Source organism: Oncorhynchus nerka, unplaced genomic scaffold (assembly GCF_034236695.1).
Source record: "Oncorhynchus nerka isolate Pitt River unplaced genomic scaffold, Oner_Uvic_2.0 unplaced_scaffold_1751, whole genome shotgun sequence".
Taxonomy (NCBI): Eukaryota; Metazoa; Chordata; class Actinopteri; order Salmoniformes; family Salmonidae; genus Oncorhynchus; species Oncorhynchus nerka.
This window is the reverse complement of record NW_027039575.1, coordinates 34,825-46,918: the sequence shown is the minus strand read 5'-3', so window position 1 is coordinate 46,918 and position 12,094 is coordinate 34,825.

Below are 12,094 nucleotides of genomic sequence, written 5' to 3'. Positions count from 1 at the left end.
CTATGGGGAGAGGATATGTGGGTTATATTCTATGGGGAGATGATATCTGGGTTATATTCTATGGGGAGAGGGTATATGGGTTATATTCTATAGGGAGAGGATATCTGGGTTATAGTCTATAGGGAGAGGATATCTGAGTTATATTCTATGGGGAGATGATATCTGGGTTATATTCTATGGGGAGAGGATATGTGGGTTATATTCTATGGGGAGATGATATCTGAGTTATATTCTATGGGGAGAGGATATGTGGGTTATATTCTATAGGGAGAGGATATCTGGGTTATAGTCTATAGGGAGAGGATATCTGGGTTATAGTCTATAGGGAGAGGATATCTGGGTTATAGTCTATAGGGAGATGATATCTGGGTTATATTCTATGGGGAGATGATATCTGGGTTATAGTCTATAGGGAGATGATATCTGCCTTATAGTCTATGGGGAGAGGATATCTGGGTTAAATTCAATAGGGAGATGATATCTGGGTTATATTCTATAGGGAGAGGATATCTGGGTTATAGTCTATAGGGAGAGGATATCTGGGTTATATTCTATAGGGAGAGGATATCTGGGTTATATTCTATAGGGAGAGGATATCTGGGTTATATTCTATAGGAGAGGATATCTGGGTTATATTCTATAGGGAGAGGATATCTGGGTTATATTCTATAGGGAGAGGATATCTGGGTTATATTCTATAGGGAGAGGATATCTGGGTTATATTCTATAGGGAGAGGATATCTGGGTTATAGTCTATAGGGAGATGATATCTGGGTTATATTCTATAGGGAGAGGATATCTGGGTTAAAGGCACAAAACAGAAGAAAACAGAGTAAAACAGGAAGGTGTCTGAAGATGTCCAGTACGAACTGCCCACTCTGAAGAACATACCCCAGCCGGGAAGAGAAATGGAGTTTCCATCATCATGGGAAAACCTGCTTATGGTGATCCCAGAGTGGGATTCTGGAACATGGACATTAGGTCACACAGATTGGAGGAATTACCCTTTTTGGATAAGTGTGTGTCTACATCATGTGGCTTCCATCGCACTATGGGGAGATATTCCTTTCAATATATGGGGAGATATTCTTTTTAATATATGGGGAGATATGGGGAGATATTCCTTTCAATATATGGTGAGACATTCCTTTCAATATATGGTGAGATATTCCTTTCAATATATGGTGAGACATTCATTTCAATATATGGGGAGATATTCCTTTCAATATATGAGGAGATATTCCTTCCAATATATGAGGAGATATTCCTTCCAATATATGGGGAGACATTCCTTTCAATATATGGTGAGATATTCCTTTCAATATATGGGGAGATATTCCTTCCAATATATGGGGAGATATTCCTTCCAATATATGGGGAGACATTAATTTCAATATATGGGGAGATATTCCTTTTAATATATGGGGAGATATTCTTTTCAATATATGAGGAGATATTCCTTTCAATATATGAGGAGACATTCCTTTCAATATATGGGGAGATATTCCTTTCAATATATGGGGAGATATTCCTTTCAATATATGGGGAGATATTCCTTTCAATATATGAGGAGACATTCCTTTCAATATATGGGGAGATATTCCTTTCAATATATGGGGAGATATTCCTTTCAATATATGAGGAGATATTCCTTTCAATATATGGGGAGATATTCCTTCCAATATATGGGGAGATATTCCTTTCAATATATGAGGAGACATTCCTTTCAATATATGGGGAGATATTCCTTCCAATATATGGGGAGATATTCCTTCCAATATATGGGGAGACATTCCTTTCAATATATGGGGAGATATTCCTTTCAATATATGGGGAGATATTCCTTTCAATATATGAGGAGACATTCCTTTCAATATATGAGGAGATATTCCTTTCAATATATGGGGAGATATTCCTTTCAATATATGGGGAGATATTCCTTTCAATATATGAGGAGACATTCCTTTCAATATATGAGGAGATATTCCTTTCAATATATGAGGAGACATTCCTTTCAATATATGGGGAGATATTCCTTTCAATATATGAGGAGACATTCCTTTCAATATATGAGGAGATATTCCTTTCAATATATGAGGAGATATTCCTTTCAATATATGAGGAGACATTCCTTTCAATATATGGGGAGATATTCCTTTCAATATATGGGGAGATATTCCTTTCAATATATGGGGAGATATTCCTTTCAATATATGAGGAGACATTCCTTTCAATATATGGGGAGATATTCCTTTCAATATATGAGGAGACATTCCTTTCAATATATGGGGAGATATTCCTTTCAATATATGGTGAGATATTCCTTTCAATATATGGGGAGATATTCCTTTCAATATATGGGGAGATATTCCTTTCAATATATGAGGAGATATTCCTTTCAATATATGGGGAGATATTCCTTCCAATATATGGGGAGATATTCCTTTCAATATATGAGGAGACATTCCTTTCAATATATGGGGAGATATTCCTTCCAATATATGGGGAGATATTCCTTCCAATATATGGGGAGACATTCCTTTCAATATATGGGGAGATATTCCTTTCAATATATGGGGAGATATTCCTTTCAATATATGGGGAGATATTCCTTTCAATATATGAGGAGACATTCCTTTCAATATATGAGGAGATATTCCTTTCAATATATGAGGAGACATTCCTTTCAATATATGGGGAGATATTCCTTTCAATATATGAGGAGACATTCCTTCCAATATATGAGGAGATATTCCTTTCAATATATGAGGAGATATTCCTTTCAATATATGAGGAGACATTCCTTTCAATATATGGGGAGATATTCCTTTCAATATATGAGGAGACATTCCTTCCAATATATGAGGAGATATTCCTTTCAATATATGAGGAGATATTCCTTTCAATATATTGTGATTTATTCAATATATAAAAGACAATTTCCATGAAGTACCACAAGAAGGGGATCAAGTTGGATACAATACTTTATAACTTGGTATCTTTTAATGATCGTTCTGAGAGCGAATCCATCAAGTCCTTGGGAAAGATTGAGTATTACTAATGAGGGAAAAAACAAATACTATTTAAAATGTGGACATTTTTTTTTTTTTTTACCACAGAAAAAAGTTTGGACGGAGAACACATCTCCTGAATACTAAACAAATGGAGGACGTGTGTATTTTTATCTATGTTGTCAGAAAATAAGTATGAAATGTAATGTAATAACCTTATTACAGTATGTAAAGTATGTGGATACAAATTCTGACATTTTATACTATTTATGAGTTACTAAGCAGGCTTGTGGTCAATTCAGGAAGTACACAGACATTCCAATTCTCTTCAATGCATTTTAAAAAGGGGAACATTCCTAATTTCGTTTACTCTATGAATTGACTGGATCCCAAACCCTGGTTATTAGAGATATTTGATAAAATAATAAAAGTTTGATTGAAGTGCCTGATGTGGGAAAATGTACAAGGTTCAATTTTGAAATGTGGTTGTGCTTGAGCAGTTCTTTCCCTCTTGTTATGTCATTCAGACAGATCTTATGGAGCTGTTTCTAACCGGTCTGAAATGTCCAGTTGATCAACTACTGGTCATGTTAGCTAGATAGCTGGTTAGCCTAACTTAACCATCTGAAATCTAGTCGTCATTCAGATCACATGACCAGAGGCCTCAACCCCAGTGCCCCCCCCCTCCCCCCCCCCATTCATTTTGTTGAGTCACTCAGGTATCATATGAACACAAGGCATGTCAAAATGTTTAGAATTGCAGGAAATTAGCTTTTAAAACAGAAGAAAAGTCTCTCCACTAACAAGAGGGGTGTGACCAGTTTGGGGGTCACATGGGGTCGCTCGTTGGGGGTTTTGTTACTACGCTGATAAATTACAATATCTATCCTGACCTTTGACATTAATGTGAGCTGATCTTCTGAAACAGGACTACAGTACCCCTACTCTACAGCATCTATTAGAAGGGGGACTGACAGTGACATTAGTGTGAGCTGGTCTTCTGAAACAGGACTGGAGTACCCCTACTCTACAGCATCTATTAGAAGGGGGACTGACAGTGTGAGCTGGTCTTCTGAAACAGGACTACAGTACCCCTACTCTACAGCATCTATTAGAAGGGGGACTGACAGTGTGAGCTGGTCTTCTGAAACAGGACTACAGTACCCCTACTCTACAGCATCTATTAGAAGGGGGACTGACAGTGACATTAGTGTGAGCTGGTCTTCTGAAACAGGACTGGAGTACCCCTACTCTACAGCATCTATTAGAAGGGGGACTGACAGTGTGAGCTGGTCTTCTGAAACAGGACTACAGTACCCCTACTCTACAGCATATATTAGAAGGGGGACTGACAGTGACATTAGTGTGAACTGATCTTCTGAAACAGGACTACAGTACCCCTACTCTACAGCATCTATTAGAAGGGGGACTGACAGTGACATTAGTGTGAACTGATCTTCTGAAACAGGACTACAGTACCCCTACTCTACAGCATCTATTAGAAGGGGGACTGACAGTGACATTAGTGTGAACTGATCTTCTGAAACAGGACTACAGTACCCCTACTCTACAGCATCTATTAGAAGGGAGACTGACAGTGACATTAGTGTGAGCTGGTCTTCTGAAACAGGACTACAGTACCCCTACTCTACAGCATCTATTAGAAGGGGGACTGACAGTGTGAGCTGATCTTCTGAAACAGGACTACAGTACCCCTACTCTACAGCATCTATTAGAAGGGGGACTGACAGTGACATTAGTGTGAGCTGGTCTTCTGAAACAGGACTACAGTACCCCTACTCTACAGCATCTATTAGAAGGGGGACTGACAGTGTGAGCTGGTCTTCTGAAACAGGACTACAGTACCCCTACTCTACAGCATCTATTAGAAGGGAGACTGACAGTGTGAGCTGGTCTTCTGAAACAGGACTACAGTACCCCTACTCTACAGCATCTATTAGAAGGGGGACTGACAGTGTGAGCTGGTCTTCTGAAACAGGACTACAGTACCCCTACTCTACAGCATCTATTAGAAGGGGGACTGACAGTGTGAGCTGGTCTTCTGAAACAGGACTACAGTACCCCTACTCTACAGCATCTATTAGAAGAGGGACTGACAGTGTGAGCTGGTCTTCTGAAACAGGACTGGAGTACCCCTACTCTACAGCATCTATTAGAAGGGGGACTGACAGTGTGAGCTGGTCTTCTGAAACAGGACTGGAGTACCCCTACTCTACAGCATCTATTAGAAGGGGGACTGACAGTGTGAGCTGGTCTTCTGAAACAGGACTACAGTACCCCTACTCTACAGCATCTATTAGAAGGGGGACTGACAGTGACATTAGTGTGAGCTGGTCTTCTGAAACAGGACTACAGTACCCCTACTCTACAGCATCTATTAGAATGGGGATTGACAGTGACATTAGTGTGAGCTGGTCTTCTGAAACAGGACTACAGTACCCCTACTCTACAGCATCTATTAGAAGGGGACTGACAGTGTGAGCTGGTCTTCTGAAACAGGACTACAGTACCCCTACTCTACAGCATCTATTAGAAGGGGGACTGACAGTGTGAGCTGGTCTTCTGAAACAGGACTACAGTACCCCTACTCTACAGCATCTATTAGAAGGGGGACTGACAGTGACATTAGTGTGAGCTGGTCTTCTGAAACAGGACTAGAGTACCCCTACTCTACAGCATCTATTAGAAGGGGGACTGACAGTGTGAACTGATCTTCTGAAACAGGACTACAGTACCCCTACTCTACAGCATCTATTAGAAGGGGGACTGACAGTGTGAGCTGGTCTTCTGAAACAGGACTAGAGTACCCCTACTCTACAGCATCTATTAGACGGGGGACTGACAGTGTGAACTGATCTTCTGAAACAGGACTACAGTACCCCTACTCTACAGCATCTATTAGAAGGGGGACTGACAGTGTGAACTGATCTTCTGAAACAGGACTACAGTACCCCTACTCTACAGCATCTATTAGAAGGGGGACTGACAGTGTGAGCTGGTCTTCTGAAACAGGACTACAGTACCCCTACTCTACAGCATCTATTAGAAGGGGGACTGACAGTGTGAGCTGGTCTTCTGAAACAGGACTACAGTACTCCTACTCTACAGCATCTATTAGAAGGGGGACTGACAGTGACAGTGTGAGCTGGTCTTCTGAAACAGGACTAGAGTACCCCTACTCTACAGCATCTATTAGAAGGGGGACTGACAGTGTGAGCTGGTCTTCTGAAACAGGACTACAGTACCCCTACTCTACAGCATCTATTAGAAGGGGGACTGACAGTGTGAGCTGGTCTTCTGAAACAGGACTACAGTACCCCTACTCTACAGCATCTATTAGAAGGGGGACTGACAGTGTGAGCTGGTCTTCTGAAACAGGACTACAGTACCCCTACTCTACAGCATCTATTAGAAGGGGAGATGACAGTGACATTAGTGTGAGCTGGTCTTCTGAAACAGGACTACAGTACCCCTACTCTACAGCATCTATTAGAAGGGGGACTGACAGTGTGAGCTGGTCTTCTGAAACAGGACTGGAGTACCCCTACTCTACAGCATCTATTAGAAGGGGGACTGACAGTGTGAGCTGGTCTTCTGAAACAGGACTGGAGTACCCCTACTCTACAGCATCTATTAGAAGGGGGACTGACAGTGTGAGCTGGTCTTCTGAAACAGGACTACAGTACCCCTACTCTACAGCATCTATTAGAAGGGGGACTGACAGTGACATTAGTGTGAACTGGTCTTCTGAAACAGGACTACAGTACCCCTACTCTACAGCATCTATTAGAAGGGAGACTGACAGTGTGAGCTGGTCTTCTGAAACAGGACTAGAGTACCCCTACTCTACAGCATCTATTAGAAGGGGACTGACAGTGACATTAGTGTGAGCTGGTCTTCTGAAACAGGACTAGAGTACCCCTACTCTACAGCATCTATTAGAAGGGGACTGACAGTGTGAACTGATCTTCTGAAACAGGACTACAGTACCCCTACTCTACAGCATCTATTAGAAGGGGGACTGACAGTGTGAGCTGGTCTTCTGAAACAGGACTAGAGTACCCCTACTCTACAGCATCTATTAGACGGGGGACTGACAGTGTGAACTGATCTTCTGAAACAGGACTACAGTACCCCTACTCTACAGCATCTATTAGAAGGGGGACTGACAGTGACATTAGTGTGAGCTGGTCTTCTGAAACAGGACTACAGTACCCCTACTCTACAGCATCTATTAGAAGGGGGACTGACAGTGTGAGCTGGTCTTCTGAAACAGGACTACAGTACCCCTACTCTACAGCATCTATTAGAAGGGGGACTGACAGTGTGAGCTGGTCTTCTGAAACAGGACTACAGTACCCCTACTCTACAGCATCTATTAGAAGGGGGACTGACAGTGACATTAGTGTGAGCTGGTCTTCTGAAACAGGACTAGAGTACCCCTACTCTACAGCATCTATTAGAAGGGGGACTGACAGTGTGAACTGATCTTCTGAAACAGGACTACAGTACCCCTACTCTACAGCATCTATTAGAAGGGGGACTGACAGTGTGAGCTGGTCTTCTGAAACAGGACTAGAGTACCCCTACTCTACAGCATCTATTAGAAGGGGGACTGACAGTGTGAACTGATCTTCTGAAACAGGACTACAGTACCCCTACTCTACAGCATCTATTAGAAGGGGGACTGACAGTGTGAACTGATCTTCTGAAACAGGACTACAGTACCCCTACTCTACAGCATCTATTAGAAGGGGGACTGACAGTGTGAGCATCTATACAGCATCTATTAGAAGGGGGACTGACAGTGTGAGCTGGTCTTCTGAAACAGGACTACAGTACTCCTACTCTACAGCATCTATTAGAAGGGGGACTGACAGTGACAGTGTGAGCTGGTCTTCTGAAACAGGACTAGAGTACCCCTACTCTACAGCATCTATTAGAAGGGGGACTGACAGTGTGAGCTGGTCTTCTGAAACAGGACTACAGTACCCCTACTCTACAGCATCTATTAGAAGGGGGACTGACAGTGTGAGCTGGTCTTCTGAAACAGGACTACAGTACCCCTACTCTACAGCATCTATTAGAAGGGGGACTGACAGTGTGAGCTGGTCTTCTGAAACAGGACTACAGTACCCCTACTCTACAGCATCTATTAGAAGGGGAGATGACAGTGACATTAGTGTGAGCTGGTCTTCTGAAACAGGACTACAGTACCCCTACTCTACAGCATCTATTAGAAGGGGGACTGACAGTGTGAGCTGGTCTTCTGAAACAGGACTGGAGTACCCCTACTCTACAGCATCTATTAGAAGGGGACTGACAGTGTGAGCTGGTCTTCTGAAACAGGACTGGAGTACCCCTACTCTACAGCATCTATTAGAAGGGGGACTGACAGTGTGAGCTGGTCTTCTGAAACAGGACTACAGTACCCCTACTCTACAGCATCTATTAGAAGGGGGACTGACAGTGACATTAGTGTGAGCTGGTCTTCTGAAACAGGACTACAGTACCCCTACTCTACAGCATCTATTAGAAGGGAGACTGACAGTGTGAGCTGGTCTTCTGAAACAGGACTAGAGTACCCCTACTCTACAGCATCTATTAGAAGGGGGACTGACAGTGACATTAGTGTGAGCTGGTCTTCTGAAACAGGACTAGAGTACCCCTACTCTACAGCATCTATTAGAAGGGGGACTGACAGTGTGAACTGATCTTCTGAAACAGGACTACAGTACCCCTACTCTACAGCATCTATTAGAAGGGGGACTGACAGTGTGAGCTGGTCTTCTGAAACAGGACTAGAGTACCCCTACTCTACAGCATCTATTAGACGGGGGACTGACAGTGTGAACTGATCTTCTGAAACAGGACTACAGTACCCCTACTCTACAGCATCTATTAGAAGGGAGACTGACAGTGTGAGCTGGTCTTCTGAAACAGGACTACAGTACCCCTACTCTACAGCATCTATTAGAAGGGGGACTGACAGTGTGAGCTGGTCTTCTGAAACAGGACTACAGTACCCCTACTCTACAGCATCTATTAGAAGGGGGACTGACAGTGTGAGCTGGTCTTCTGAAACAGGACTACAGTACCCCTACTCTACAGCATCTATTAGAAGGGGAGATGACAGTGACATTAGTGTGAGCTGGTCTTCTGAAACAGGACTACAGTACCCCTACTCTACAGCATCTATTAGAAGGGGGACTGACAGTGTGAGCTGGTCTTCTGAAACAGGACTGGAGTACCCCTACTCTACAGCATCTATTAGAAGGGGGACTGACAGTGTGAGCTGGTCTTCTGAAACAGGACTGGAGTACCCCTACTCTACAGCATCTATTAGAAGGGGGACTGACAGTGTGAGCTGGTCTTCTGAAACAGGACTACAGTACCCCTACTCTACAGCATCTATTAGAAGGGGGACTGACAGTGACATTAGTGTGAGCTGGTCTTCTGAAACAGGACTACAGTACCCCTACTCTACAGCATCTATTAGAAGGGAGACTGACAGTGTGAGCTGGTCTTCTGAAACAGGACTAGAGTACCCCTACTCTACAGCATCTATTAGAAGGGGGACTGACAGTGACATTAGTGTGAGCTGGTCTTCTGAAACAGGACTAGAGTACCCCTACTCTACAGCATCTATTAGAAGGGGGACTGACAGTGTGAACTGATCTTCTGAAACAGGACTACAGTACCCCTACTCTACAGCATCTATTAGAAGGGGGACTGACAGTGTGAGCTGGTCTTCTGAAACAGGACTAGAGTACCCCTACTCTACAGCATCTATTAGACGGGGGACTGACAGTGTGAACTGATCTTCTGAAACAGGACTACAGTACCCCTACTCTACAGCATCTATTAGAAGGGGGACTGACAGTGACAGTGTGAGCTGGTCTTCTGAAACAGGACTACAGTACCCCTACTCTACAGCATCTATTAGAAGGGGGACTGACAGTGTGAGCTGGTCTTCTGAAACAGGACTACAGTACCCCTACTCTACAGCATCTATTAGAAGGGGGACTGACAGTGTGAGCTGGTCTTCTGAAACAGGACTACAGTACTCCTACTCTACAGCATCTATTAGAAGGGGGACTGACAGTGACAGTGTGAGCTGGTCTTCTGAAACAGGACTATAGTACCCCTACTCTACAGCATCTATTAGAAGGGGGACTGACAGTGTGAGCTGATCTTCTGAAACAGGACTACAGTACCCCTACTCTACAGCATCTATTAGAAGGGGGACTGACAGTGACATTAGTGTGAGCTGGTCTTCTGAAACAGGACTACAGTACCCCTACTCTACAGCATCTATTAGAAGGGGGACTGACAGTGTGAGCTGGTCTTCTGAAACAGGACTACAGTACCCCTACTCTACAGCATCTATTAGAAGGGGGACTGACAGTGTGAGCTGGTCTTCTGAAACAGGACTACAGTACCCCTACTCTACAGCATCTATTAGAAGGGGGACTGACAGTGTGAACTGATCTTCTGAAACAGGACTACAGTACCCCTACTCTACAGCATCTATTAGAAGGGGGACTGACAGTGTGAACTGATCTTCTGAAACAGGACTACAGTACCCCTACTCTACAGCATCTATTAGAAGGGGGACTGACAGTGTGAGCTGGTCTTCTGAAACAGGACTACAGTACCCCTACTCTACAGCATCTATTAGAAGGGGGACTGACAGTGTGAGCTGGTCTTCTGAAACAGGACTACAGTACTCCTACTCTACAGCATCTATTAGAAGGGGGACTGACAGTGACAGTGTGAGCTGGTCTTCTGAAACAGGACTACAGTACCCCTACTCTACAGCATCTATTAGAAGGGGGACTGACAGTGTGAGCTGGTCTTCTGAAACAGGACTACAGTACTCCTACTCTACAGCATCTATTAGAAGGGGGACTGACAGTGACAGTGTGAGCTGGTCTTCTGAAACAGGACTAGAGTACCCCTACTCTACAGCATCTATTAGAAGGGGGACTGACAGTGTGAGCTGGTCTTCTGAAACAGGACTAGAGTACCCCTACTCTACAGCATCTATTAGAATGGGGACTGACAGTGACATTAGTGTGAGCTGTTCTTCTGAAACAGGACTACAGTACCCCTACTCTACAGCATCTATTAGAAGGGGGACTGACAGTGACATTAGTGTGAGCTGGTCTTCTGAAACAGGACTACAGTACCCCTACTCTACAGCATCTATTAGAAGGGGGACTGACAGTGTGAGCTGGTCTTCTGAAACAGGACTAGAGTACCCCTACTCTACAGCATATATTAGAAGGGGGACTGACAGTGACAGTGTGAGCTGGTCTTCTGAAACAGGACTAGAGTACCCCTACTCTACAGCATCTATTAGAAGGGGGACTGACAGTGTGAGCTGATCTTCTGAAACAGGACTACAGTACCCCTACTCTACAGCATCTATTAGAAGGGGGACTGACAGTGACATTAGTGTGAGCTGGTCTTCTGAAACAGGACTACAGTACCCCTACTCTACAGCATCTATTAGAAGGGGGACTGACAGTGTGAGCTGGTCTTCTGAAACAGGACTACAGTACCCCTACTCTACAGCATCTATTAGAAGGGGGACTGACAGTGTGAGCTGGTCTTCTGAAACAGGACTACAGTACCCCTACTCTACAGCATCTATTAGAAGGGGGACTGACAGTGTGAACTGATCTTCTGAAACAGGACTACAGTACCCCTACTCTACAGCATCTATTAGAAGGGGGACTGACAGTGTGAACTGATCTTCTGAAACAGGACTACAGTACCCCTACTCTACAGCATCTATTAGAAGGGGGACTGACAGTGTGAGCTGGTCTTCTGAAACAGGACTAGAGTACCCCTACTCTACAGCATCTATTAGAAGGGGGACTGACAGTGACATTAGTGTGAGCTGGTCTTCTGAAACAGGACTAGAGTACCCCTACTCTACAGCATCTATTAGAAGGGGGACTGACAGTGTGAGCTGGTCTTCTGAAACAGGACTACAGTACCCCTACTCTACAGCATCTATTAGAAGGGGGACTGACAGTGTGAGCTGGTCTTCT